Here is a 27186-nt window from a genome sequence, read left to right as displayed (position 1 = left end):
ACATGTAACTAAACAACAAATGATTTACAGTACATCAAACAACTTACACCCAAGGATTCACAAATAGCTCATTTATTTTTGATGAGGCTATTGGAGTTGAAATGATTCCCCACCCAGATCCAAGAAGCACTAAGCCAACTGTTCAAACCTGAGATCTCTGTAATGAACATGAACCAGACAGGAATACAATGCAGAATGAACAACGTGCTGCCAGACCATTACACAACCACAGCATGTAAGTGTCTATTAACTTCACATTATTTCAAATGACTGTTACATAAACTACATGTGTTGTTTTCGCTGCACAGTCTCGTGTCATCCGTGTGTTGTATAAAACAAACAGCATTCAAAGCAACAAAGACGTTGATTATCCTTCACTGTAGAGAGGCTTGAGATGATGACAATTTGAATGAAGCCCTTTGTAGGCAGTGACAAAGAGAAATTGAGAATCGTTGCGGCCACCATTACTGAATGAAAGGACACTGATCCTAATGTTTTAACTGTCACTATGGAGACCAAACAATTCGACCTCTAACTGGATAATAATCTAAACTGTGTCCAGCTGCTGATTACAATACTGGATAAATAAGCCAGGGTTGTGTTCATTAGGAATAGTCACCAAAAGGAAGAAAAACTGACTGAAACCACCTAGGCTTGTCCACTAAGAAAATATAATTATCAATTGCACAACTTTACGATGTGCCCTAATGAATACGACCCAGACATTCCCAAAAGGCAGACCTTGAGATCACAGATTTTGACAGGAATACATATTCTATAGGTCAATCATTTATAATAACTCCGACCTAGGACACTTTGGCATAGACATGTGAATAAATGAACAAGCTAGTACAAGAAGAATAAATACTTCAACTTTTTGCAATGTGCTCTAATGTAACACATACTTTTCTTTAATTACTGTGATAGACTTGAACTACTTGTAGTTAACCTACATAGTCATTGTTAGCATGGATACAGTCTTTGTTAGCACGGATACAGTCTTTGTTAGCATGGATACAGTCTTTGTTAGAACGGATACAGTCTTTGTTAGCACGGATACAGTCTTTGTTAGAACGGATACAGTCTTTGTTAGAACGTATACAGTATTTGTTAGAACGGATACAGTCTTTGTTAGAACGTATACAGTATTTGTTAGAACGAATACAGTCTTTCTTAGAAAGGATACAGTCTTTGTTAGAATGGATACAGTCTTTGTAAGAATGGATACAGTACCATTGTTTGTGCATGCATTTAGTAAAGCTGTTGCTGCACCGAACAAAACAGAAACAGGCTGAGAGGTTCTACTTCACAATTCACCTGCTCAGTACCACTGTTATCCAGCCGCAGAGGCATCTGATAGGTGATCAAAAACTCTGGACAGGCCTAGAGAGGAGCAAATGACAGAGGTGTCACATCAACCCAATTTTAACTGCTTGGTAGTCCAAAGGGCATGCTACCAATTCAATTCAAGGGGCTTTATTGGCATGGGAAACATATGTTAACATTGCCAAAGCAAGTGAAGTAGATAATAAACAAAAGAAAAATAAACAATAAAAAAATGGACAGTAAACATTACACTCACAGAAGTTCCAAAAGAATAAAGACATTTCAAATGTCATATTATGTATATATACAGTGTTGTAACGATGTGCAAATGGTTAAAGTACATAAGGGAAAATAAATAAACATATACAGTAAATATGGGTTGTAGGTTGGACTACTGCAGTGCTCTACTTTCCGGCTACCCGCATAAAGCACTAAATAAACTTCAGTTAGTGCTAAATACGGCTGCTAGAATCCTGACTAGAACCAACATTTTTTATCATATTACTCCAGTGCTAGCCTCCCTACACTGGCTTCCTGTTAAGGCAAGGACTGATTTCAAGGTTTTACTGCTAACCTACAAAGCATTACATGGGCTTGCTCCTACCTATCTTTCCGATTTGGTCCTGCCGTACATACCTACACGTACGCTACGGTCACAAGATGCGGGCCTCCTAATTGTCCCTAGAATTTCTAAGCAAACAGCTGGAGGCAGGGCTTTCTCCTACAGAGCTCAATTTTTATGGAATAGTCTGCCTACCCATGTGAGAGACGCAGACTCAGTCTCAACCTTTAAGTCTTTACTGAAGACACATCTCTTCAGTAGGTCCTATGATTAAGTGTAGTCTGGCCCAGGGGTGTGAAGGTGATCGGAAAGGCTGGAGCAACGAACCGCCCTTGCTGTCTCTGCTTGGCCGGTTCCCCTCTCTCCACTGGGATTCTCTGCCTCTGCTCCTATTACAGGGGCTGAGTCACTGGCTTACTGGTGTTCTTCCATGCCGTCCCTGGGAGGGGTGCGTCACTTGAGTGGGTTGAGTCACTGACGTGGTCTTCCTGTCTGGGTTGGCGCCCCCTCTTGGGTTGTGCCGTGGCGGAGATCTTTGTGGGCTATACTCGGCCTTGTCTTGGGATGGTAAGTTGGTGGTTGGAGATATCCCTCCAAAGGTGTGGGGGATGTGCTTTGGCAAAATGGGTGGGGTTATAATCTACCTGTTTGGCCCAGTTTCTCCTGACCCCTCCTGTCTCAGCCTCCAGTATTTATGCTGCAGTAGTTTATGTGTCGGGGGGCTAGTGTCAGTCTGTCACATCTGGAGTATGTATCTTGTCTTTTCCGGTGTCCTGTGTGAATTTAAATATGCTCTCTCTAATTCTCTCTTTCTCTCATTCTTTCTTTCTCTCTCTCGGAGGACCTGAGCTCTAGGACCATGCCTCAGGACTACCTGGCTTGATGACTCCTTGCTGTCCCCAGTCCACCTGGCCGTGCTGCTGCTCCAGTTCCAACTGTTCTGCCTGCAGCTATGGAACCCTGACCTGTTCACCGGACGTGCTACCTGTCCCAGACCTGCTGTCCCAGACCTGCTGGAACCCTGACCTGTTCACCGGACATGCTACCTGTCCCAGACCTGCTGTTTTCAACTCTCTAGAGACAGCAGGAGCGGTAGAGATACTCTCAAAGATCGGCTATGAAAAAGCCAACTGACACTTACTCTTGTGTTACGGACTTGTTGCACCCTCGACAACTACTATGATTATTAATTTTTGACCATGCTGGTCATTTATGAACATTTTAACATCTTGGCCATGTGCTGTTATAATCTCCACCCGGCACAGCCAGAAGAGGACTGGCCACCCCTCATAGCCTGGTTCCTCTCTAGGTTTCTTCCTAGGTTTTGGCCTTTCTAGGGAGTTTTTCCTAGCCACCGTGCTTCTACACCTGCATTGCTTGCTGTTTGGGGTTTTAGGCTGGGTTTCTGTACAGCACTTTGAGATATCAGCTGATTTAAGAAGGGCTATATAAATACATTTGATTTGATTGATTTGATATTTACAAGGGTGTTGTTTCTTCACTGGTTGCCCTTTTCTTGTGGAAACAGGTCACAAATCTTGCTGCTGTGACGGCACACTGTGGTATTTCACCCAATAGATATGGGCGTTTATCAAAATCGGGTTTGTTTTCTAATTCTTTGTGAATCTGTGTAATCTGAGAGAAATATATGTCTCTAAGATGGTCATACATTTGGCAGGAGGTTAGGAAGCGCAGCTCAGTTTCCACCTCATTTTGTGGGCAGTGTGCACATAGCCTCTCTTCTCTTGACAGCCAGGTCTGCCTACGGCGGCCTTTCTCAATAGCAAGGCTATGCTCACTGAGACTGTACATAGTCAAAGCTTTCCTGAAGTTTGGGTCAGTCACAGTGGTCAGGTATTCTGCCACTGTGTACTCTCTGTTTAGGGCCAAGTAGCATTCTAGTTTGCTCTGTTTTTTTGTCAATTCTTTACAATGTGTCAAGTAATTGTTTTTTTGTTTTCTCATGATTTGGTTGGGTCTAATTGTGCTGCGGTCCTGGAGCTCTGTGGGGTCTGTTTGGGACAAGCTTGCTTAGGGGACTCTTCTCCAGGTTCATCTCTCTGTAGGTGATGGCTTTGTTATGGAAGATTTGGGAATTGCTTTCTTTTAGGTGGTTGTAGAATTTAACGGCTCTTTTCTGGATTTTGATAATTAGCGGGTATCGGCCCAATTCTGCTCTGCATGCATTATTTGGTGTTTTACGTTGTACACGGACGAGATTTTTGCAGAATTCTGCATGCAGAGTCTCAATTTGGTGTTTGTCCCATTTTGTGAATTATTGATTGGTGAGCAGACCCCAGACCTCACAACCATAAAGGCAATGGGTTCTATAACTGATTCAAGTATTTTTAGCCAGATCCTGATTGGTATGTTCCTTTTGATGGCATAGAAGGCCCTTCTTGCCTCATCTCTCAAATTGTTCACAGCTTTGTGGAAGTTACCTGTGGAGCTGATGTTTAGGCCAAGGTATGTATAGTTTGTGTGCTCCTGGGCAACGGTGTCTGGATGGAATTTGTATTTGTGGTCCTGGCGTCTGGACCTTTTTTGGAACACCATTATTTTGGTCTTACTGAGATTTACTGCCAGGGCCCAGGTCTGGCAGAATCTGTGCAGAAGATCTAGGTGCTGCTGTAGGCCCTCCTTGGTTGGTGACAGAAGCACCAGATCATCAGCAAAGAGTAGACATTTGACTTCAGATTGTAGTAGGGTGAGGCCGGGTGCTGCAGACTGTTCTAGTGCCCTTGCCAATTCATTGATATTTCTGTGCTTGGTAATGCAATTGCTCGCCCTCTGACCACAAGGCACTACAGAGGGTAGTGCGTACGGCCCAGTACATCACTGGGGCTAAGCTGCCTGCCATCCAGGACCTCTACACCAGGCGGTGTCAGAGGAAGGCCCTAAAAATGGTCAAAGACCCTAGCCACCCCAGTCAAAGACTGTTCTCTCTACTACCGCATAGCAAGCGGTACCGGAGGTGCCAAGTCTAGGACAAAAAGGCTTCTCAACAGTTTTTATCCCCAAGCCATAAGACTCCTGAACAGATAATCAAATGGCTACCCAGACTATTTGCATTGTGTGCCCCCCAACCCCTCTTTTTACGCTGCTGCTACTCTCTGTTTATCATATATGCATAGTCACTTTAACTATACATTCATGTACATACTATCTCAATTGGGCCGACCAACCAGTGCTCCCGCACATTGGCTAACCGGGCTATCTGCATTGTGTCCCGCCACCCACCACCCGCCAACCCCTCTTTTACGCTACTGCTACTCTCTGTTCATCATATATGCATAGTCACTTTAACCATATCTACATGTACATACTACCTCAATCAGCCCGACTAACCGGTCTCTGTATGTAGCCTTGCTACTTTTATAGCCTTGCTACTGTATATAGCCTCGTATATAGCCTCGCTACTGTTATTTTTCGCTGTCTTTTTACTGTTGTTTTTATTTCTTTACTTACCTATTGTTCACCTAACACCTTTTTTTGCACTATTGGTTAGAGCCTGTAAGTAAGCATTTCACTGTATTCGGCGCACATGACAAATACACTTTGATTTGATAAATGTTGAAGAGGGTGGGGTTTAAGCCTTTGTTTTGGTTTGTTTGTCAATTGGGGTGTGCAGGGTGAATATGTGGTCTGTCGTACGATAATATGGTAAAAAGCCAATTTGACATTTGCTCAGTACATTGTTTTCACTGTGTAAATGTACAAGTCTGCTGTTAATGATAATTCAGAGGATTTTTCCCAAGGTTGCTGTTGACGCATATCCCACAGTAGTTATTGGGGTCAAATTTGTCTCCACTTTTGTGGATTGGGGTGATCAGTCCTTGGTTCCAAATATTGGGGAAGATGCCAGTGCTAAGGTTTATGTTAAAACTTCTTCAGAATTGGTGGTTCCCCTGCGGGATGGTTGAGCTAATGTAGGCTAATGCGATTAGCATGAGGTTGTAAGTAACAAGAACATTTCCCAGGACATAGACATATCTGATATTGGAAGAAAGCTTAATTCTTGTTAATCTAACTGCACTGTCCAATTTGCAGTAGCTATTACAGTGAAAGCCTTCCCTGTAGCTCAGTTGGTAGAGCATGGTGTTTGCAACACCAGGGTTGTGGGTTCGATTCCCACGGGGGGCCAGCACAGAAAAAAAAAAAAAAATGTATGAAATTGTATGAAATGTATGCATTCACTACTGTAAGTCGCTCTGGATAAAAGCGTCTGCTAAATGACGTAAATGTAAATGTAAAATGTAAATGAAAGAATACCATGCTATTGTTTGAGGAGAGTGCACAATTTTGAACATGAAAAGTTATTAAACAAATTAGGCACATTTGGGCAGTCATGATACAACATTTTGAACAGAAATACAATGGTTCATTGGATCTGTCTAAAAAGTTGCACATACACTGCTGCCATCTAGTGGCCAAAATCTAAATTGCACCTGGACTGGAATAATACATTATGGCCTTTCTATTGCGCTTCAAAGACGGTAAAAAAAAATCTTTGTATTATCTTTTACCAGATCTAATGTGTTATATTCTCCTACATTCCTTTCACATTTCCACAAATGTCAAAGTGTTTCCTTTCAAATGGTACCAAGAATATGCATATCCTTGCTTCAGGGCCTGAGCTACAGGCAGGTTGATTTGGGTGTGTCATTTTAGGCGAAAATAGAAAAAAAGGGGCCGATCCTTAAGAGGGTTTAAGTAGAGCCAATTGGAATTTGTTGACTGTATATTTTATCATTTCATTGAGGATACCATTAACACCACAGGCATTTTTGGGTTGGAGGGTTTGTATTTTGTCCTATAGTTCATTCAAGGTAATTGGATAATCCGGTGGGTTCTGGTAGTGTTTAATAGTTGATTCTAAGACTTGTATTTGAACATGTACAGTTGAAGACGGAAGTTTACATACACCTTAGCTAAATACATTTAAACTCAGTTTTTCACAATTCCTGACATTTAATCCCAGTAAAAATTCCCTGTTTTAGGTCAGTTAGGATCACCATTTTATTTTAAGAATGTGAAATGTCAGAATAATAGTAGAGAGAATGATTTATTTCAGCTTTTATTTCTTTCATCACATTCCCAGTGGGTCAGAAGTTTACATACACTCAATTAGTATTTGGTAGCATTGCCTTTAAATTGTTTAATTTGGGTCAAACATTTGGGTAGCCTTCCACAAGCTTCCCACAATAAATTGGGTGAATTTTGGCCCATTCCTCCTGACAGAGCTGGTGTAACTGAGTCAGGTTTGTAGGCCTCCTTGCTCACACATGATTTTTCTGTTCTGCCCACAAATTATCTATGGGATTAAGGTCAGGGCTTTGTGATGGCCACTCCAATACCTTGACTTTGTTGTCCTTAAGCCATTTTACCACAACTTTGGAAGTACGCTTGGGGTCATTGTCCATTTGGAAGACCCATTTGCGACCAAGTTTTAACTTCCTGACTGATGTCTTGAGATGTTGCTTCAATATATCCACATAATTTTCCTACCTCATGATGCCATCTATGTTGTGAAGTGCACCACTTCCTCCTGCAGCAAATCACCCCCACAACATGATGCTGCCACCCACCCCCATGCTTCACAGTTGGGATGGTGTTCTTCGGCTTGCAAGCCTCCCTCTTTTTCCTCCAAACATAACGATGGTCATTATGGCCAAACAGTTCTATTTTTGTTTCATCAGACCAGAGGACATTTCTCCAAAAAGTACGATCTTTGTCCCCATGTGCAGTTGCAAACCATAGTCTGGCTGTTTTATGGCAGTTTTGGAGCAGTGGCTTCCACCTTGCTGAGTGGCCTTTCAGGTTATGTCAGTATAGGACTCGTTTTACTGTGGATATAGATACTTTTGTACATGTTTCCTCCAGCATCTTCACAAGGTCCTTTGCTGTTGTTCTGGGATTGATTTGCACTTTTCTCACCAAAGTACGTACATTTCTAGGAGACAGAACGCGTCTCCTTCCTGAGCGGTATGACAACTGCGTGGGCCCATGGTGTTAATACTTGCGTATTATTGTTTGTACAGATTAACGTGGTACCTTCAGGCGTTTGGAAATTGCTTCAAAGGATGAACCAGACTTGTGGAGGTCTACAATTTTTTTCTGAGGTCTTGGCTGATTTCTTTTGATTTTCCCATGATGTCAAGCAAAGAGGCACTGAGTTTGAATGTAGGCCTTGAAATACATGCACAGGTACACCTCCAATTGACTCAGATGATGTCAGTTAGCCTATCAGAAGCTTATAAAGCCATTACATAATTTTCTGGAATTTTCCAAGTTTTTTAAAGGAACAGTCACCTTAGTGTATGTGAACTTCTGACCCACTGGAATTGTGATACAGTGAATTATAAATGAAATAATCTGTCTGTAAACAATTGTTGGAAAAATTACTTGTGTCATGCACAAAGTAGATGTCTTAACTACTTGCCAAAACTATAGTTTGTTAACAAGAAATTTGTGGAGTGGTTGAATAACGAGTTTTAATGACTCCAACCTAAGTGTATGTAAACTTCCGACTTCAACTGTATATGTTTTTGATGTTTGTTCTTTGATATAAAGCCAAAAATATTGGAGAAGTGGTTTACCCATACATCTCCATTTTGGATAGATAATTCTTTGTGTTGTTGTTTGTTTAGTGTTTTGCAATTTCCCCAGAATAGGTTAGAGTCTGTGGATTCTTCAATTACATTGAGCTGATTTCTGACGTGCTGTTCCTTCTTTTCCCGTAGTGTATTTCTGTATTGTTTTAGTGATTCACTATAGTGAAGGCATAGACTCAGGTTTTCAGGGTCTCTATGTTTTTGGTTGGACAGGTTTCTCAATTTCTTTCTTAGGTTTTGGCATTCTTCATCAAACCATTTGTCATTGTTGTTCATTTTCTTCAGTTTTCTGTTTGAATTTCTTTCATTTGATAGCGAAGCTGAGAGGTGAAATACACTTTAGTTTTTCTGCTGCCAAGTTTACACCTTCACTGTTACAGTGGAACGTTTTGTCCAGGAAGTTGTCTAAAAGGTATTGAATTTGTTGTTGCCTAATTGTTTTTTGGTAGGTTTCCACACTACATTCCTTCCATCTATAGCATTTCTTAATATTGTGCAGTTCCTTTGGCTTTGATGCCTCATGATTGAGTATTGCTCTGTTCAAGTAGACTGTGATTTTGCTGCGATCTGATAGGGGTGTCAATGGGCTGACTGTGAACGCTCTGAGAGACTCTGGGTTGAGGTCAGTGATAAAGTAGTCTACAGTACTATTGCCAAGAGATGAGCTATAGGTGTACCTACCATAGGTGTTCCCTTGAAGCCTACCATTGACTAGATACATACCCAGCATGCAACAGAGCTGCAGGAGTTGTGACCTGTTTTTGTTGGTTATGTTGTCATAGTTGTGCCTAGGGGGGCATATGGGGGAGGGAATGCTGTCACCTCCAGGCAGGTGTTTGTCCCCCTGTGTGCTGAGGGTGTCAGGTTCTTCCATCCAACTAACACATTAGGTCTAAGAGGAAAAGTATTACAACTCTATTGTAAGTCTGATGACAAAAAATGATAATCCAGTGACACTTGCGACTTCAGTAGTTGACTCAAAGTGTCAAAATTAAGGTAGCACACTAAATCAGTTGCCAAATCCACTAGTTACCGTACCTGTTCTCCTCTGTAGATGACATACTCTGCCAGTGCCAGTCTGTTGACACTGGGCCTCCCCGTGACAGAGTGGTGTCCTGGAGGGAAGTGGGCCAACTTCATGGCACTGAAAAGCAGGTGCCTGGAGACATATAGAAGCCATAGAACCCATCACAGACCATCAGACATTATGTGACACCAGGAATGAACCGCCATCCTATCCACTTGATACATTTGAGAAATTCTTTCTTAATGAAAGTCTCATTGGTTTATTATGTTGACAAGCCACGGCTTGGTTTAGTTGAACTCTGGTGACTATGACATAAGCTGTGATATTGTTCACTGTAGTAGAGAAATATCAAAAGGACTGGACGGCTAGTTTACCTTCGGCACACGTAGCAGGACCCGTCTTTGTGCAGAGGGCAGCCTGTGCCCCCTCCTAATCCGTAGACGTACTGGTTCACTCTTCGACGAGTTCTCCGTAAGGTAGATTGCCTGCTCCAGACATGCCTCCTATGTAAGTGTGCCTCTCATCGAAACCCTTGTGGATGATGGCTTTTACAAACGGCAAAACCTGTTTGGCCAAGAGTGGATGAGTCATCCGATGAATGCTGGAATGAGCACTACTGTAAATTGGATTTCTGAGTGTTTAAAACACAAAATGAAAGGGGATGCACACAAGAAAAGATCAACCTTGAACACAAGAACACAATATGACCTGAGGGGGCTTTTGAAGTGTCATGGGTTGATGGGTGCTCAGTGGAACGTGGGCTGTGCTATTGCCTGTGTTATTCTCTTACCGTGAAACACCATCCGTTCATTGGAATGAACGAGATTCTCCTTCGATGGTTGACCTTCTGGATCTGCAGTTCAAGAGGGGGAAATAGTGAATGAACAAGAATCTACTCTCTAAAAGAGAACGCATTCCAATGGTGGTCAATAAAGTTGTAATCACTTGAACCGAATTGAAAGTACGGTTGAATATCGACTTCCATTAACTGGTCAGAATTGGTTTAAAGCTGACAGGATAAAGCCAGAGCTGGCCTTCCTAATGTGGATGAAACCAGCCAACTGTACCGTAAGAATGTTGTATCTGTTGAAAACCCCTCCGGCATGTCCTCCATCTCTGTGTTCTCTGATCATACAACTGTTCACAAAAACAGAACAAGACTCAACGTCGTGTCAACTTTGACTAATTTACAACAAGATATGATCAATAAGATACAAGGTTTTGGTAGTGATTCATCTTGTTGGTCTTACCTCCTCCTCCTCCTCCACCGAAACACCTTGTCGTCCGATGTCAGATCTTTCAGTAAGATTCAAATGTTTGCCGTTTTCAACGTGAGGTATGGGTTCAAACTTATATATATTGAAGTAGAACAGAATTTCTTCCATGATGTGAACTTCAATCCACTCAATGAAACACGTTGTCTTTTCATACAAGAAGATCAAGTAAAAATGAGGGTTGCTTTCACTACTAAACAGATGGCCCTAGGAGAGCAGATAGCTCAGGGAAGGCAGTGCATGTTGTTGGCCTGGTTGTCCAGACTGCTGCTGGAGGCCGAGGTGGACAGGGGCGTCGAGCTGGTTGAGAGGCTGGGGGGACCAACAGGGGCCGTCATAATGATGACGGGGGGTTTATAGCAACTGGGCAGGGCTGAAGGTGGCCTAGCCGATGTCAACAAGGCACAAACATCGTCTGCCTGGAGAAAGTTGACTCCAGGAAGAGTAGCTGCTGCTTTCACAACAGTTAATGGGGATCCTAATAAAATAGCAAATACGAAAGTTGAAAAAAAGAAAGAGAAATGGAGCAAAAAATTGTGTATTTGTCACTTATTGACCAAGCCAAGAGGAGAAATTAAGAATGACACAAAATAATGAAGACAATCACAGTACAACCGTACAGAGGAACCCGAATTAACTGCATTAGCAATTGATGCCAACACATCAACAACCCATGAGTATGAATAAGGCTACATGCCTCTATATGAGCTAACCCATGACATGCATACAGTCCATTCAAGTCATTTAGCAATGAGTGATGAAATTGAGAGCACTTTCCAGGAACTTATTTGCCAGGCACAGAGACAGGTCCTATCGTCTTCTCAGAAAGAGGGCATGATTAGGGTTGCAAAGCTATCTTTAATTTAACAAAGTTATCGGATTCTTTTGTAATTTTGGTAATTAACAGAACATCTATGGCAATCTATTGTAACTTTGGAAATGTATACTTGAATAACTTTTGTTTAGTTCATACAGTATATAGTATTCATTTTTGTATATCTGCGTCCATATTGTCCATGAGTTTCTAGTAGATAGGCCATACGGTTAAAGAGAAAATAGCCTAATTAATGAAAAAATGCTCTAATCAACAATGTCATTATTTTCAATGAGTTTCCAGTGGGTGCTGGTGAAGGCCTGACCATGTACGGAGGTGTGTCGAAACAAACATTGAGATAATATTGAATCACCTCAACAGCAAAACTCTGGGAAGAATTTCAAAGACACTAAAGGCAACGTTCAACATGCTATTACCATGAATAACAAACGCAATATATTATAGGTCAATATGGAGTTGAGGGATTTAATGTATCCAAGAACAATATACATGATAAGCAGGTGAGTGTGGTGGCTATCTGTGAGGGTGACAGACAACGTAACCCAGAGTGTCAAGCAGGACTGATCTGGTCTGCGAAGCCGGGGCAGAAACAAACTCAATAACCTTTAAAATGACTAAAACCAAATTGAAACTGTAGAAATGATAATAGATCTACATACATATAGTTTCTTCACTGTTTCCAGCTCGCTAATAATCACCGAAATGAAAGCTAGACAGTTAGGGAGCATAGAAAATTCCCCAAACTATGGATAGAGGACTATTCTTTGTAAATTATATATTTTTAAATCAGTGCGGCCCTCTGGACCTCGTTGAAGACCGATTGCAGCAACCAGGACAAAATTAGTATGACACCCCTGATGAATCGCTCCCGTGTCCGGGAGGGGTTGCGAGTTCAGAATAGCAAGCGTGTGAGGGTGGTTACCGTGACGAGGTCCAGTGGTGACTGGCCTTCCTGGTTGTGGAGGGCGGGGTCGGCCCCATGAGCCAATAGCAGGGCACACAGCTGGGTTCGTCCCTTTCTGTGCCACCTCGTGCAGTGGGGTGAACGCCCACATATCTGTGGCGTTCACTCATACGTTGTACTTGATGAGCAAAGCAGACACATCTATGTGATACAAAAGAGAACACATTGGACCTTGGACTCTTTCTAGTAACTTCCTGGTGTTCTTTATGTCAACTTGTATCTCAGACTGGGATATACAGTAGGTATTGTACTGGGCCTCTACAAGTCAATTCACTCTTTCTGTTTTTCTCTCTGGGTTGAGATCGAAACCCAACCAACAGGCTGAGGAAACAAAGCCAAGAAAAAGGGGGAAACATCTCTTGGGAGAGAAAGGGTAACTGTAACATTCGTTCATAGAACTCTCTCAACTGCCTTGCTTTCTCCGAGTGTAGCACTTATCTGTATTGCAATCCTACTTTGCACTCTCTACCACAGTGAATTGAATGTAATGCATGACATTGTCCAGACGAAAGCCCTTTATTTGACAGAGTTAGAGTGGGCACCAGGCAGCGGGGAGGGCAGTGGTGTGATGAGCTCATTTCTCAAGGGTCTTTGGAGAGGACCCACACTGATCAAAGCAATCTAGTAACCTTTTGTTTCCGACAGTCTTTTGTGTTTGAGAGAGACATGAGTGCTAATCATTTGGCCAATACACATACTTCACCCCTCGCCTCATCCCTGAAACCAATTCACAATTACATTCTTTTTAAAAGGAGACAGGGATTTTTCTGCCATTGAAATAAGGGTTTTGAGTTTATTTTTACACGGACAGTGCACATTAATCGGCTAATTTTCAACCGCAGTCCCTGGGCAGGTTATTAAAAACTATTACAATAACAATACAGACAAACAATGAGCAGTGAGCACATGCAGAGCAACATAGGACAAGCAACACGTAGCATGCAGACAGAGCAATAGCTACAAAAGCAACAAAACAAAATGCATAAAAGCAACATTGCTTCAACACCTCACAAGCTACAGACAACATGGAAAGTGGCAATACACAGCTAGGGATTATGTTCACAAGTCTGATTGGCCTTTAGCCATGTCTTCATGTTTTTTGTGAAGGTGTGATAGGTGGTGCAGTTGTGTGTCTGATGGCAGTGTGTTCCAGACATGGGAAGCTCTCACAGAGAAATCAGATTGACTAATGGTGCTTTCCTTAAGGGAACTATACAGTCACCTCTCATGGCAGACCTTGTGGATCTGCTACCAACGGTTTGGATTTTCTGTTTAACACAAGTACTAAGTGGAGGGGGAGTCAGGCCATTTAGGATCTTGAATTCAAGACATTGTATTGCACAAGATTTTCCAACTCAGAAGCTCATGCTTTCTGAGGATGTAACAGTGATGATGGCTATTGGGCTTCCTATCAAGCACTTTGAGAGCCTGTTTGTAGACAGACTGAATGGGTTTTAATGTTGTACAGCAAGCTTGGGCCCAACTAGTCAAGCAGTATGTTAATTAAGTGGGGGAGTATCATAGAATTGAAGTACAGTTTTGCTACCTCTGTAGTCAAACAATTTCGATGTGAATCGGAAATTAGCTAGATTGAACTTGGTGATTTTAGTTACCTTTTTCACCTGCTTTATAAAAGAAAGATTGGAATCAAGTATGATGCCATGGTAGTTAAAATGGGATACCACCTGGAGCTTCTCCCCTGACACAGAGACATCTAGCTCAGTAGCATCAGTTGCCCTCTTTGTGAACAACATGCAGACTGTTCTTCTCCCCTGACACATAGACGTCTAGTGCAGTAGCATCAGTTGCCCTCTTTGTGAACAACATGCAGACTGTTCTTCTCCCCTGACACATAGACGTCTAGTTCAGTAGCATCAGTTGCCCTCTTTGTGAAGAACATGGAGACTTTTTTTTCACATTGAGATGCAAACATGAATCACTGAGACACTTTGTAACCTGGACCATTACAGTAGTGAGCTATTGTGCAGCTTGTTGTTTGCTCTTTCAGGCACATATATCACTGTATCATCTGCATACATTTGAACTTCAGACCCAGTACAGACAGAAGGCAGATCATTAATGTGCAAGCTGAACAGGAGGGGCCCTAGTATTGACCCTTGGGACACGCCCACATCATAGCTGAGCGCGTGCGAGAGCTCATTGCTCACTCTGACACACTGGGTTCTGCCTTCAAGGTATGATTTCAATCATCTCAAGGCATCGGGGGAAGAGTTTAACTTTTGCGATGAGAACCTTATGGTTAACAGTATCAAAAGCTTTCCTTAGGTCTAGAAATACAGCCCTAACCGCACCCCCTTTGTCCATCTTGGACTGCACATTTTCCAGAAGAAAGCAGTTGGCTGTTTCTATGGAGTGTTTTGCTCTGAAATAATGTGTAATGTGAAGGGGCTGTTGTTGAGGTGGGCAATCAGTTGCTCTGCTATACACTTTTCAGCAACCTTCGACACCACATGTAGTATACTAATGGGCCGACTTAATTATGGCCGACTTCCAGACTCTTGGAAACACCCCCTGACCAATAGATGTGTTGGTGACCTTAGTAATGGGGCTAATGAGTGACTCTTTGTAGTTTTTAAGAAAGGCAAAGTCCAGCCCAAACATCTTCGGCTTCGAGTTCTGTAGTGAGATAATCACATTGTTCACCTCTGACTCAGAAACCTCCCTTAGGTTGAGTGTCATTCAATAGCGCTGAGCCCAAGACACCAGTGGAGGGGTTCTGTGGCAGTACCTTGACCGAGTCAACAAAGTAGGAATTGAAGGCTGTTGCTATTTCAACTGCATCCTGTGTTAGACTGTCATTCACATTGATTTCTAGTCTTTTTGCTGTTTTAATATGGTCTCTCCCTGTTAACTTTTCTAGATTTTCCCAGATCAATTTAGAATTTGTCCTTTGCTTCACCAATTTTGTTGATAAAGTTTGCCTTGGCCTGTTTGATTTATTTCTCAACATGGTAAACCTACGTCTGTCATGCTCTAATTTCAACTTCAGGGCTGTTTTTAGAGCACGATCTCATTATTTCATCAGTTTCCAGATTTCTCCATTTAGCCAATGAAGATTATTCCTTTGGCCAGGTTTGGATTTGATTTTCTTTAGGACACCATTTATTGTAGTCTGGATTGTGGATAGAAAAACCTGACTATCAGCTTCCACATCTGTATAGGACAAGAGATCATTCCAGTTAAGTCCCTTAATTGCCTTTTCAATATAATTTCATTCACTCTTAGGTATTCTGAGCTAATCGGGCTTTCTAACAGTAGAGAGGTTAAACCTGTTCATGAAAAGCTTTCTGGCTATAAGTGTCAGATTATGATCAGACAGCCAAGTAACCATATTATTGACTCTCTCTGGTTTATTTCTGAACACCAGATCAATCTGTGTTTCTTGGGTCGCCTAGTCCAAACAGTAAAAAAAATTATGTTTTAGGGGTGGAAAAACTTTTCAGTGTAAACTTAAACGATTTAAACCAGATATAAAGCATGTAGAAAAGATAAAGGATTTATAACTTTTTCGACATTGAACTTTTTAAAATAATATAATCTTTGAGAACTAACAATCACCAAAATAAAAGCTAGACGATCAGGGAGAATCGAAAATTCCAAAAACAATGAATTTAGCAATATTGATTTTGTTATGTTTGAGCAAAGAAACACACTAGCCATGGCAAAATGTGTAGAATTGCAGAAAATTTGCTTTAAAACTGCAACATTTTATCTCAGCCCCATGGAAACATTTTCTGAAATGTAGGAAATGTACAAAAATAAAGCTAAAATGTCTATACACCAGCAAGATGGGGGCCTCCAAAATTGTCTGTAAATTTCTGCCACGCCAACGGGCTGACCACGCCCATTACCACGCCCCCTGTCATGCCCACCACCTAAGACCTTATGTTTTAGAGGCCGCAGAAGCGCCTTTTTCCAACAAAGCACAGCGGGATGTGTGATCTCTGAAACCTATTCATGGTTACATTTTTAAAGAAGCCTCTTGACAAGAACCTTAGTAAGTGTTTGGTATGCCAAGCATGAGGCACCGACTCTTTCAGAAAAAAAACATGGCACGTCAATCAGGTCTCTATGTATCCCTTTAACTGTTGTGTCTCAGAGAGATCATACTGTACAGACAGTAGGAAGACTCAACGGACACCTGTCAAGTGTGATTGTACTGTGAGCGTAGTGTACAGTAGATGAGGGTAACTGGGATTTGCCCCATCTGGAGCAGCATTTTGCAGCGGGATGAGCCCTCCCTTGACCTTGTCCTGGGAGTTGACCTCAGCTCCATGCTGAAACAGGTACTCTGCTACCTCCAAGTTGTTGTGACCAGCTGACACAATAGACACAGAATTTGTTTATGATCAGATACTGCAATTACCATAAACTGTAATTCTCCTGAATCAGTTAGTCCAATCCTAATCCTGAAGGGCTGCTGGCTATCCAGGCGTTTTGTCCCAGCATACACTAAAATCCTGATTCAACTGATCAAGGTCATAATGATAAATTAGTTGAATCAAGTGTTTTCTTTAAGATGGGGCAACTAACTTCTGACCTTGGCGACGGAGGGGTGAACTTCCAGAGAGGTGGATGACCAGCAGTTCAGTGACCGTGGGGGGGGGGGGGGGGGGGGGGGGAGAACAGGTAGAGCCTTGTGTTTTTCCTGACCAGTGCTCACCCTTTGGCGTGGAGGTCAGCCCTATGCAGTAGAAGGTACTCCACCACAGACACATGGTTATACCCCACCTCAAAGTGGAGCAGGGTGGATTGACGGTCCTCTACGTCCCTACAGTTCACATTCTGTATGGTGCACAGCTTCTGCGAACCCAGAGACGACAGCAAACTGTTACCATTTGAAACAAATCATTTTTAATATGAGTGTTATAACAATATGCCATTGATTGGTCAGATTTTGCCAATGTATTGGAAATAGTTACCTTAACAATCTCCAAATCTCCAGACTTGGAAGCTTCTAGCAACTGTCAGTCAACATTGGAGTTTACGATCAAGTTCCATCTGAAAGAGATAAATATTACATTCAATGACATTTGAAATGGGACCAAATTTCAACCCCAAAATGATAAATGACAAACCGACCACATCTCCTTGTGCTACTATGGCTGTGTTAACACATGCAGCCCAATACTGATTTATTTTTGATGTTTTGACCAATCACATCAGATCTTTTCAGATCAGATCTTTTTCAGAAAAAAATACTAATTAGTGAAAGAAATATCAGAATTGGGTTGCCTGTGTAAACACAGCCAGTGAGGTTTCTGTCTGTTTGTGTAACATGTACCACACTCCTAGCTGTTCCCAGCTGTCTCTACCTGCCATACAATATCTCCTGCACGCTCTCATTGCCATTTGGGATGAAGAGAGGCATTTGGGATGGAGAGAAGCCCTGTAGACACATAATGAGGAGTCGCAGCCTGAGTTCAGCAGCAGGCTGAAGGTCTGGAGGTGGCCACAGTGGGCTACACGGCGAGGGCTGTCTGGCCCAGGTTGTCCAGGGCATTGGCCTATATAGAGATAATAGTACAGATACAATTAAAATATTTACACTTTGTATTATCAAGAATCACATGCATTGCACCATTATCTCACATACACACACACACACACACACACACACACACACACACACACACACACACATAGAATTACACTCGCTAAATCTGTTTTAACTCATTTGTACCACCATGTCACCTGTGCAACTAAAAGGTGAAAAAACTCTAGATCCCCTTTACTCCACATACAGAAATGCATACAAAGCTCTCCCAATAACTCTATCCTCTTGATTTCCGCTTACAAGCAAAAACTCAAACAGGAAATACCAGTGATGCGCTCAATACGGAAGTGGACCGTTGAAGCGGATGCTAAGCTACAGGACTGTTTCGCTGGCACAGACTGGAAAATGTTCCCGGGACTCATCCGATGGCATTGAGGAGTTTACAACATCTGTTACCGGCTTCAATAATAAGTGGTTTGACGATGTCATCCCCACAATGACCGTAGGTACATATCCCAACTAGAAGCCATGGATTACAGGCAACATCCGCATTGAGCTAAAGGCTAGAGCTGCGGCTTTCAAGGAGCGGGACGCTACGCCCTCCACCGAACCATCAAATGGGCAAAGTGTCATTACAGGACTAACGCTTCGAACACACAGACAGCGTCATTGCATTTTGGTACACCAGAATTACATTCATTTCCAATGAAAGCTGCATTTGCCTTGCAGCATTGCGTTTCAGAGGCAGTTGCAGTGCGTTTGGTGTGGTGCGTACATTGGATGTATCTAACATATGCGTCAAACTGTATGCGTAGACGACTTTGTCAGAAATGGTAGTAGAAGGTGAATGTTGAACTTTTGTTACATACATATCCAGATCATGCTGTGTATTACTTTTAAACATCACAGAAGACTGAAATATTACAAAACATTTTGGCATATAAACAAATTTTGGCTTAAAGAAAATAATGTTTAATAATTATGAAATTATGAAAAATATTAATAACATTCCACCCATTTGGTCATTTGACTGCAGGAAAGGGCTACCTGTTGCATTGTACATCAAAGGGGATTTTTATACTCCTAAGTGTAGATTGGAATGTACAAGTTATATACATTTGTTTGTAAAACTCAAGAAGAGTACTGTTACCCTTGCTTCGAAGCAAGTAACACTGAACCATGTGTGAGACCACCAGCTGTTCCGGATGACTGTATGATCATGCTCTTTAAACAGGTTAACATAAGAACTTTAAACAGGTTAACATTCACAAGGCCGCGGGGTCAGATGGATTACCAGGACTCAGAGCATGTGCCGGCCAGCTGGCAAGTGTCTACACTGACATTTTCAACCTCTCCTGACCCAGTCTGTAGTACCTACACTCTTAGGAAAAAAAGGGGCCATCAAGAACCAAAAATTATTTTTCGTCTGTCACCATAGGAGAACCCTTTGAAGAACCCCTTTTCAGTTCGATATAGAAACCTCTGTGGAAAGGGTTCTACCTGGAACCAAAAAGGATTCTCCTAGGAGGACAGCCGCAGAAACCTTTTTTCTAAGAGTGTACATGTTTCAGACAGACCACCTTAGTCCCTGTGCCCAAGAACGGCAAGGTAACCTGTCTAAATGACTATCGCCCCATAGCATTCACATCTGAAATGCTTTGAAAGGCTGGACATGGCTCACATCAACACCATCATCTCTGACTCCCTGGACCCACTCCAACTCACATACTGCCACAACAAATCCACAGATGATGCAATCTCTATTGCACTACACACTACTGCCCTTTCCCACTTGGACAAAAGGAACACCTACGTGAGAATGCTGTTCATTGACTACAGCTCAGCATTCAATACTATGGTGCCATCCAAGCTCATCACTTAGCTAAGGACTCTGGGACTGAACACCTTCCTCTGCAACTGCATCCTGGACTTCCTGACGGGATGCCCTCAGGTGGGGAGTGTAGGCAACAACACATCCACCATGCTGACCCTCAACATGGGGGCCCCTCAGGGGTGCGTGCTTAGTCTTCTCCTGTACTCGCTGTTCACCCACGACTGTGTGGCCGCGCACGATTCCAACACCATCATTAAGTTTGCAGACGACACAATGGTGGTAGGCCTGATCATCGACAATGATGACACAGCCTATAGGGAGGAGGTCAGGGACCTAGCTGTGTGATGCCAGGACAACAACCTTTCCCTCAAAATCAGCAAGACAAAGGAGCTGATCGTGGACTACAGAAAACGGAGGGCCGAGAACGCCCCCATTCACATCAACGGGGCTGTAGTGGAGCGGGTCGAGAGCTTCATGTTCCTCGGTGCCACATCACTAACAATCTATCATGGTCCAAACACACCAACACAGTCGTGAAGAGGGCACCACAACACCTCATCCCCTCAGGAGGCTGGAAAGATTTGGCACGGAACCTCAGATCCTCCAAAAGTTCTACAGCTGCACCATTGAGAACATCTTGACTGGCTGCATCACCGCTTGGTATGGCAACTGCTTGGCATCCGACCGCAAGGTGCTACAGAGGGTAGTGGGGACGGCCCAGTGCATCACAGAGCTCCCTGCCATCCAGGACCTCCATACCAGGCGGTAGCAGTGTAATGCCCTAGAAATTGTCAAAGACTCCAACCACCCAAGTCATAGACTGTTCTGTCTGCTCTTCTGCTACTGTCACTTTATTCCTAGTTATAGGTCACAGGAGGTTGGTGGCAACTTCATTTGGAAGGATGGACTTGTGCTAATGGCTGGAGTGGATCAAGTGGAATGGTATCAAATACATCAAACACATGGTGTCCATGTGTTTGATGCCATTCCATTTGCACCGTTCCAGACATTACTATGAGCCGTCCACCCTCACCAGCCTCCTGTGTATAAGTACATATCTACATCGTACCCCTGCAGATCGACTCGGTACTGGTACCCCTGGTATATGGCCAAGTTATCGTTACTCATTGTGTATCTATCCACACCTGTTGTTTACCAAACGTGACAAATAACATTTGGTTTCATTTTATTTGAATCCTAGAGCAAACACACACGTTGGCTTGATCTTTATGCTATTGATAACACTATGATAACACCTGAACTTACCCTTGCCTCGTGTTTCACCAGCACCTCGATTATGTCGTCGTGGGATTTTTCAGAAGCCAGGTGCAAGGAAGCTTTGACAAAACACATCACAAACAAGTTTAAGTTGTTGTGATTCTACTTCTATGGGTTTCACAATGGAACCAAAAGGAACCTTTAGTTCAGAGTCTTATCGGTGCATTCAGACTCACCCAGTTATATCTGTCATATCAACAATGGTAAGTGTAAAGTGACTGATAATTGCTTGTGGGATAAGGGTCACTGACTGACACACTTTGCAGTATTCACGACTCTTTGGTCTTCTCATTCCAATTGGCCCCTTTTCTCAGCAGTAAGTCACACACTTGACAGTGCTGTTAAAAGCACATTTTAGATCTTAAAACTCTGCTTAGTTGAAAGCACAGAGTAACCCAGAGAAACCTATATGATATAAGCGCTTCAATACATTGACTATATCATTATTTATTTATTTAACCAGGCAAGTCAGTTAAGAACAAATTCTTATTTACAATGACGGCCTAGGAACAGTGGGTTAACTGCCTTGTTCAGGGGCAGAACGATAGATTTTTACCTTGTCAGCTCGGGGATTCAATCCAGAAACCTTTCGGTTGGTTACTAGTCCAACACTCTAACCACTAGGCTACCTGCCACCCCATAATCAGCAGCAACAGTATCTGCAGTATGTTGGTAACTCAGTGGTGAGGTTTCTTACCAGAGCAATTTCATGGTTAAGGGGATTCTTGAAGGTGATGGTCTCCAGTGACGGGTGCATCTTTAGGTGGGCCAGGTCAGCTTCACGTACTGCCTGGAGCAAAGCACGACGTCTGAACTAATCTTGTAACAGACACAAGAGGTCAGATAAGAGAGTGTTAAAACAATTACATGGGAGAGCAGGGCTGCTCATCTAGCCGTTACCCCCTGCTTAAAATAATTTGGACTCAATTAGTTTCAAGTATTGTAGGTGACCTCCAAGCAAGAAAAATATGGTTAAAAAAATAATAGGAACAATAAAAAAAATAAACATGGCTTACGGGCCAGGTGTTCTTTGAGCTGCTAAGTGGGGATTGGTCCAGAAACCAATGGGTTGGGCCAGAACCAGAACACACATGGGTAAAGCGGCGGTTTGAAAATGTGTCTTTGATTTGATACTCCAATTGGTTAGAGACGATCCAATCGCTGATTACTTTTTGTACAACGCCCCTCGTCACCACAAACAACTTAAATAATGTTAGTCTCAGACTAAAGTATGTAGGGAATGACAGAGCAGTGGAATAATTTATTTCTGAGTCGCAGGCTAGACCGCCCAATGATGTACCAGCAGCTACGCTGTCGTCATGCGGCCGTAGCCAAAAGCCAGATGCTGAAGGACTGAAAGAAACACCACAAATAACCATTTAACATGGATTTGTTTGTTTGTCCAGACTGACACACTCTTTGTAGGTAAAATGTTTTGGGCAAAAATATATTTTACCATCCAGTCGGCCGGAATGTCTTTTACCTCACTTTTGTGCATTTGGAATTTTAGAGATGTGATGAAAAATGTATAGTTTGTTCATTAACAGATTAGAAGAGCATGTGACTTACCTTCCGACCGTCACTGGCATGACAGTTTACATTGATTACATGGTGTTAGCAGGGCCATCAGCTTGTCTTCATTCCCACTCCTATGAAAGCACCACATGTATTAGAATGAAGAGCACAAGAATGGTCACAGTTCATAACAAGGCATCTGAATGGGGGTCATTAAAGCATCTGAGATATCCTCCACCTTGCACTTTCAAGCAAGTCATCTTTTCTATATTCACCTGTGTTGAAGAAAGTGTGAAAACACATTCCAAGATAACTTTTGTGTTTCATTGTTTTGATTAATTCAACTACATGTTCTGCAATTCTTGAATCCCAAAGAAACAGTGCTATTCTGTTCCCATGCCCAAAATAGATGCAATGAGTGTAAACTAACTCAACCATGCAATTAATGAGTATAAAATGCTTGTGATGAACATGGTCCTCCCACTCACCGTTCAGCATTGCTTTAGTGGACGCTTCAGCCTGGTCCAGCGCTGTCCTCCCATCTGCGTTACGAATCATTGTCTCTGCTCCATGTTGCAGCAGAAATACAACACCAAATCACCCATATCACCATTTACAAGATATCAAGAAATAGCCTTTCTTATACAGAAACAATACAGAGAGGGCACATCAGTTGCCACACTTGGCTCTTACAAAAGTGGGCCTTAAAGCATATTACAGATTGGTGTATCAATCTGAGTCTTCTGGAGATGTGACCATTATACTTAAAGCCACAAGAGGACAGTCACTGCTTAAACGATGCATATTTTCCTAGGGGACAGCCTCCAACAGTACCTATGTAGACATCGACCGTGTAGTTCCAGTTGTCCCTGGGGTTGGAATCAGTCCTGCACTCAGCCCAGCTGAGGTTGATCACCTCAGCATAGCCGAAGGAGCAGGCGTTGTGTAGGGATACGAGGCCTCCCCCATCCTGGGAGTGCACATTGGCTCCATTCTGTAGTAGGTAGTCCACCACATCCCTCCGCTCAATTTCCTGATGCCGAATCCTGAGGATGAAAGATGGTATGGATTTATAGGTGCACTTGGCCCACATAGAGGCTTAATTAGATCCATTCAAGGATTATGCTTGGATTCATATTCGAAATTAGAAAATGACTGTTGCTGCTTATAAATAAATACATTGATAAATAAAATATCAGTTGTAATATAAGATATAAAAACAATAACAATACATCCTTTATGAATCAAGAGGATCAATCTATTCAGATCTAACTTGATATTTTCAGGCAATGTATTGTGGGTGTTGTTCACTGCAGTTTTCTTCCTCATTTATCACTAGGTGGTGCTATTACTCCCATTTTAGCAGCAGCAGACACATCCATGCCTGTTACATTTATACCACCTATTCAACGCTACAGAAAATAGTAACAAATTGTTTATATTTCAGGTGGAAAAAATATGATCAATTTATTAACACAATATTATCAAGTCACATCCTCTCTAATTCATCTAAGATAAGTCTGTGCTAGTTTCATGGTACTGTAGACTGAGCCTACTCATAGATCGCAACTCTTAACTATACATCTGTCAAATGGCTTAGCACCAGTTTCCCCAAGTCTATTTTTAAAAGTGAACTTGACCTTAAATTTGCTGTGTAAATGCCGGTGTACCATTGACATTGGCTCCATTTCAAATGGTCTGGACAACTGAGCAGCGTCAGGTCTATCACAGGTCATTGGTTGCCAGTTGTGCCATCCCAAAACCTGCACATTAAATGAGTCATGAATGGCTATTCAATGTCTCATCTGTAGTATTCTCTTTGATAAATATTTTAGGAGGATAACTGAACCCTTCAATCAAATAACCACATAGATATGCAGGTTTTTATTTTCAGATTATTACAGATTTTGTAGCTTACTACAAATTCACCGACATGGAAATGTGTTGTACATGTTGTATATTTATAGTATGTATGCAATGTCAAGACTCTGAATTATTCATATTGACTAAGCTACTAGAAATATACCATACCACCAACATTTTCCCAAACTGAAATATACCAACTACAAATATACCTTCAGTTGAACGGTTACACACACAAAACAAAATCTAAAGAAATTGATGATATGAAGTAACTTCTATGGCCAATGACCTATGTGGTGAGGACATGGCAAAGGCATCTGAACTTGATGTGTTAAAACTACTTCTCTCAGTAGCTGCCAGGCCCCTGTCTTTGCCCTCCATTCATATCACTGACTGAGGAGGATCATTTTTCAGCACCACCTATAGCGGGGTTTCCCAAACTTGGTCCCGGGGCCCCACCCTGGGTTCACGTTTTGGTTTTTACCGTAGCACTACACAGCTGATTCAAATAACCAATGAATCATCAAGCTTTTGAAAAGTATAGTATACTAAGCTATATGTGGGTATGTTTTTGAATGTAGCTTGGTTGGTTGATATACAGTAAATAAATAAGCTGCTGCTTCACACTACTGTCTGAAATGACATCTGAACATGGAGTCCTTCCCACGTTCATATCTTCCCACATCAGAGTACTGTCCTAACAGCTTATAGGTCCTATAGGACAGGGTTTTCCAAGGACAGAGTTTGGAGTCACTTCGGAGTCACTTTTATTGTAAGTAAGAATATAATATGTTTCCAAACACTTCTAAATGAATGTGGATGCTACCATGACTATGGATAATCCTGAATGAATTGTGAATAATGATGAGTGAGAAAGTTACAGATGCACAGATATCATACCCCCAGGACATGCTAACCTCTCATCATTACAATAACAGGGAAGGTTAGCATTAAAAGGGGGGTATGATATTTGTGCATAATTATTATATTATTCATAATCATGGCGGCATCCACATTAATGTAGAAGTGTTTAGAAACATTCTATTCTTATTTACAATAAAAGGGACTCCAAAATGACAAGACATTATTTACAGTTCATTTCTATTGGACACAAAATAATCTGAAACAAAACCGAAACAAACAGCAAATGCATCCAACAAATGTGTAGAGTCACAAGCTTAATGTAGTCATTGTGTGCTATGAATATGGGACCAAATACTTAACTTTTTGCTTCTTTAATACACATATAAGTGAATTTGTCCCAATACTTTCGGTCCCGTAAAATGGTGGGACTATGTACAAAAGGTGTTGTAATTCTAAACGGTTCACCCCATATGGATGAAAACACCCTCAAAATAAAGCTGACATTCTGCACTTTAACCTTATATTGTATCATTTCAAATTCAAAGTAGTGGAGTACAGAGCCAAAACAACAATAAAATGTGTCACTGTCCCAATATTTATGGGGTTTACTGTATGTATATGATTGTGTGTACGGTCTATAGACAGTATAGACAGTATATGAATAGGAAAGGTGTGTACAGCAGTAAATGTGCCTTCACTAGAACACAATATATACTAATGAAGTGGATAAAACAGTATGTAATAATTTGTAATGTGACTAGTGTTCAATGACTATGTACATTGGGCAGGGTAGAATACCGGGTGGTAAGCCGGCTAGTAACAGTGACTAACGTTCAGGGCAGGATACCGGGCTGAGGCCGGCTAGTGGTGACTATTTAATAGATAGAAGCTGTTTTTCAGTCTCTCGGTCCCAGCTTTGAGGCACCTGTACTGTCTCCGCCTTCTATATAGATGGTAGTGGGGTAAACAGGCCAGGGCTCGGGTGGCTGAGGTCCTTGATGATCTTTTTGGTCTTCCTGTGACACCGGGTGCTATAGATGTCCTGGAGGGCATTGTGTCCTCCTCCCAGAGTGCTAAGAGCCTCGGCGTGACCCTGGACAACACCCTGTCGTTCTCCGCTAACATCAAGGTGGTGACCCGATCCTGTAGGTTCATGCTATACAACATTCGCAGAGTACGACCCTGCCTTACACAGGAAGCGGCGCAGGTCCTAATCCAGGCACTTGTCATCTCCCGTCTGGATTACTGCAACTCCCTGTTGGCTGGGCTCCCTGCCTGTGCCATTAAACCCCTACAACTCATCCAGAATGCCGCAGCCCGTCTGGTGTTCAACCTTCCCAAGTTCTCTCACGTCACCCCGCTCCTCCGCACACTCCACTGGCTTCCAGTTGAAGCTCGCATCTGCTACAAGACCATGGTGCTTGCCTACGGAGCTGTGAGGGGAACGGCACCTCCGTACCTTCAGGCTCTGATCAGGCCCTACACCCAAACAAGGGCACTGCGTTCATCCACCTCTGGCCTGCTGGCCCCCCTACCGCTGCGGAAGCACAGTTCCCGCTCAGCCCAGTCAAAACTGTTCGCTGCTCTGGCACCCCAATGGTGGAACAAGCTCCCTCACGACGCCAGGACAGCGGAGTCAATCACCACCTTCCGTAGACACCTGAAACCCCACCTCTTTAAGGAATACCTGGGATAGGATAAAGTAATCCTTC

The 27186-nt window shown here is 42.5% G+C and overlaps 1 pseudogene; it reads right to left on the bottom strand.

The window, feature by feature from the left end:
* Positions 1-1251: 1251 nt before the first annotated feature.
* Positions 1252-23840, bottom strand: LOC115163208 (poly [ADP-ribose] polymerase tankyrase-2-like; annotated as a pseudogene).
* Between the last annotated feature and the right edge of the window lie 3346 nt (positions 23841-27186).

This window comes from Salmo trutta, chromosome 2 (assembly GCF_901001165.1).
Source record: "Salmo trutta chromosome 2, fSalTru1.1, whole genome shotgun sequence".
In the NCBI taxonomy this organism is placed as follows: Eukaryota; Metazoa; Chordata; class Actinopteri; order Salmoniformes; family Salmonidae; genus Salmo; species Salmo trutta.
The sequence above is the reverse complement of the archived record's forward strand: the minus strand, read 5'-3'. Positions and strand labels throughout refer to the sequence as shown.